This window comes from Phalaenopsis equestris, unplaced genomic scaffold (genome assembly GCF_001263595.1).
Source record: "Phalaenopsis equestris unplaced genomic scaffold, ASM126359v1 Scaffold000002, whole genome shotgun sequence".
Taxonomy (NCBI): domain Eukaryota; kingdom Viridiplantae; phylum Streptophyta; class Magnoliopsida; order Asparagales; family Orchidaceae; genus Phalaenopsis; species Phalaenopsis equestris.
This window is the reverse complement of record NW_018164444.1, coordinates 15,698,781-15,702,527: the sequence shown is the minus strand read 5'-3', so window position 1 is coordinate 15,702,527 and position 3,747 is coordinate 15,698,781.

The following is a 3,747-nucleotide window of genomic DNA, read 5'->3' as shown; positions in this document are numbered from 1 at the left end:
TCTATAATCAATTCCTACCTGTTCACATAGTGTGAAGATCAGGGCAGGGTGTGCTAAACCTCTAGAAGCCTCTCCAAAAGCAATATATCTAGTGTTCCTATAAATAATAGAGCCTGCATTTATCCTTTTCATCTATTGGATACAAAAGTTCAAGATGGCTCTATCCCTTATAACCTCACTATGATGATTTGTTGGTATCATTATTCTAGAAATAAAATAGTGCCAGGCCTTAGATACTACATTTAACATAGAAAGAGGAAAGTTTACCTTAAATCCATTTTTTACCTTCCAGGTTCCTCTTCCATCAGTAAGAAAAGAAATAACCTCATCTAAGGCCTCATTCGCAGTAGAAAACAATTTATATTGGCAACTATACACATCTTCCAACTGATAAAATTCATTAATCTTCCTTGGAATAAACTCCACCATTTTCCCTTGAAAAAACACATAGTCTTCAGAAGTCTCCTTGAAATTGGCATAAAAAACTATCACTACACCAAAAATCACCTCAATAGTAAAGTACCAGAAATTCTCCCACTGCCGAGCATTGATTTATCTCTCGATTTCACCTTCTGAATTTTCAAATCCTCGATCCGGAATCACTTTTTTAGTTTTATGTAGACTATTGAAGCAAATGTTCACCTTATAATTGACAAAAATTTTTGTTCATCATAATCTACTTTTTGCTTTCCTTTGCTAGTTCTTGGTGTTATGGGAAATCTAGAGAAAAATAAAAAAAAAATTGAATAAATTTCAAAAATTCTGAAAATCACAAAGTAAAACGCTTTATACTTAAATTCACTAAGTAAGAGTTCTTCACCAATGGATTTTCTCAAAATCTCTCAAAAAATTCCAAAAATTTGGGATCACGACAATGTAAGATAAATCATTGATGAAAATAAAAAATTTTGAGTTCAAAGTTTAGTGCTTATCTAGAGAAGATGAAATCCAAACTTTGTTTGCCTTAAAATCGCCTCAAATTTGAGAAATAGCAATCCCTAGGTGTAAAAACCGGAGGTTGAAGGTGACTCAAGGGGTAAAAATGACGTTTCACTGTGCAAATCGCGAATTTTAAAGGTATTTGGGTCAGTTCGGGTCAAGGGCACTGTCAATGTAGGCGCCAGCGGCCAAAAAATCCATATTTTGATTTTGTTCAATTTTAAATTTTCTCTTAATTTACTCTAAAGTTTATTTAGTTTTTGAACGTTAAATTTCATCTAAAAATAATTCAAAAACAAACATTTTCACAAACAACACCAAAATAACTTTTATATATGAAAATACACTTTTTACAAATACACTTTTCTAATCACATCTCCACATCTTCAAAGCAAACTAAATTATAATTCACCGTCAAAATCAAGCCACAACACTAGAATGCTCACACAAAACTATACACATAATCAATGTTCTAATGCAAAGTAAAGTAAATCAAATCCACAAAATTATATTAAAACATAAGTATTTTAAAATAGTAGAGAGTCTAACTTCTTCAATTAATTTGCCTCTTCTTTAGTACTTTCTCCTCCTCTAATATCTCCCATAGACTGGTAATAAACATATAAATTGTAGAAAGATCGGTACGAGAGCGAGCTGATCAGTCAAATTTTCATCGATCCATCCATTTTCCTTGAACATCTGTACCAATCCTGCTTCAACTGTTCCTGTATGATAAAAGTTCTTATTCATTCTGTAATCTAGGTGATCAAAAAGTTAGTTAAGATTTCCTATTGCATTTGTAATACTTTATAGTTCTCTTTCTATTTTCTTCATTCTCTTCTCCAAAGATATTGAACTTCCAACTGCTGGTGGCATCAATGGTTTTGAAGCATGTGATGAATGGTCCAAAATACAATATAATGCTTCATTTCCATTCCCTATATAATTTCCATCAATAGGAATCATGGGCTCCCAAGGTAGTAAAATGTTTTCCCGACTTTCATATGGAACTTGAGATTGACTGCAAAGTACGAAAATTGTAGAAGGATGCCCAAGTCCATATATTGGCCTATTCATGATAATACCCATGACATATTTAGAACATTTTATATCATATACAAATAATTAATCCAAGCCGAAGTAAATGATACAACCTTACCTCAAATGAAGACAACTTTGTGGGTAGTTCCATGTAAGTTATCATAGAATTCCTTTACTCCTTTACTACGGGTACTACAACTGCAACGGTACTGTAGCACAGAACTTCCTAACGCCTCTGTACAATGATTTTCTTGATCTGTGAACTTGGATTACTCACTCCATGATTGACAAAGCCTCTTTCCTTGATAAGTCTATTCTTCATGATGACTTTGTCATATAATCTCTGTGCATCAAAACTGATAAACTTTATTTTATTGAAAAATCCATACCTTGAAGTATTTCTGGAATTGGAAGCCATGAAATTTGAAATTAGGAAGTTTTTGGACTTCCGAGTAAGTTATTAGGACTTTATAAACAAGTACTTTAAAAACACGTCTCGGCTGCTATTGTAGAGAGAAATCCTACCAAAGTTTGCCAAAACTATTCAACATGTGGAAAATGCTCAGGAGGCTGTCGGCGCTCCCGATGGCATTGTCGATGCCGTAGTCCTTTTAGGCGGGCGCTGTCGGGCACCAAAGGCCAAAGGCACCAAAGGCCAAATTCACGTTTAAATTTTTTTTTATTCAATTTGATTCCTAAATTTTCCTTCATTACCAATATTTTTTTAATTTATGATATATAAAATGGTGTAAAACTTAAAAATACCATTATTTCTTAATACATAAACACACTTATTAAACAAATTAGTAATATATAGATATAAAGATTTATATATGGGTTGCCTCCCACAAAGCACTTGATTTAACGTCGCACTTGTTTTAACGTCGTTAGCCCGACATATCATTTATTTATTTAGGTTGACTTAACATTAAAACGTCTTTAAATTGTGGTATGTGTCCTTTATAATAATGTTTCAATCTATGCCCACTAACCTTAAATATTTTTCTAGTTTTAGGATCCTTAATAACAACACTTCCATAATGATAGACTTTAATCACTTTAAATGGTCCTAACCATCTGGATCTCAGCTTTCTTGAAAATAATCTCAATCATGTATTATATAATAAAACTTCTTGTCCAGGTTCAAACTTCTTCTGAATAATCTTCCGACCATACCATATTTTTATTTTTTCCTTATAGATTTTTGCATTATCATATGCTTCATTTCTTATTTCCTCAAGTTCATTGAGTTGCAATAATCTTTTCTCACCAGCATCTTATCTTTTAGATTAAAATTAAATTCCTTAATAGCCCAAAATGCTTCGTGCTCCAATTCTACTGGTAAGTGGCATGTTTTTTCAAAAATAAGTTTGTTTGAGGACATTCCTATAGGAGACTTAAAAGCAATTATATATGCCCATAATGCAGTATCTAATCAAGCAGACCAATCCAATTTATAGGGATTTCAGCTTTTTCAAAAATTCATTTTATTTCACGATTCGATATTTCTGCTAGACCGCTAGCTTGAGGATGATACACAGTAGAGAATCTGTGCATAATATCAGATTTCTTTATCAATTTCTGATTCTCTTATTTTTAAAATGGGATCCTCCATCTATAATAATTACTCTCGGTATTCCATATCTTGTAAAAATATTTTTATTTAAAAATTTAGAAACACTCCGAACATCACATTTTGGTACAACAACAACTTCAATCCATTTGGGCATATAATCAATAACAAGTAATATATATAAGTTTCCAAAT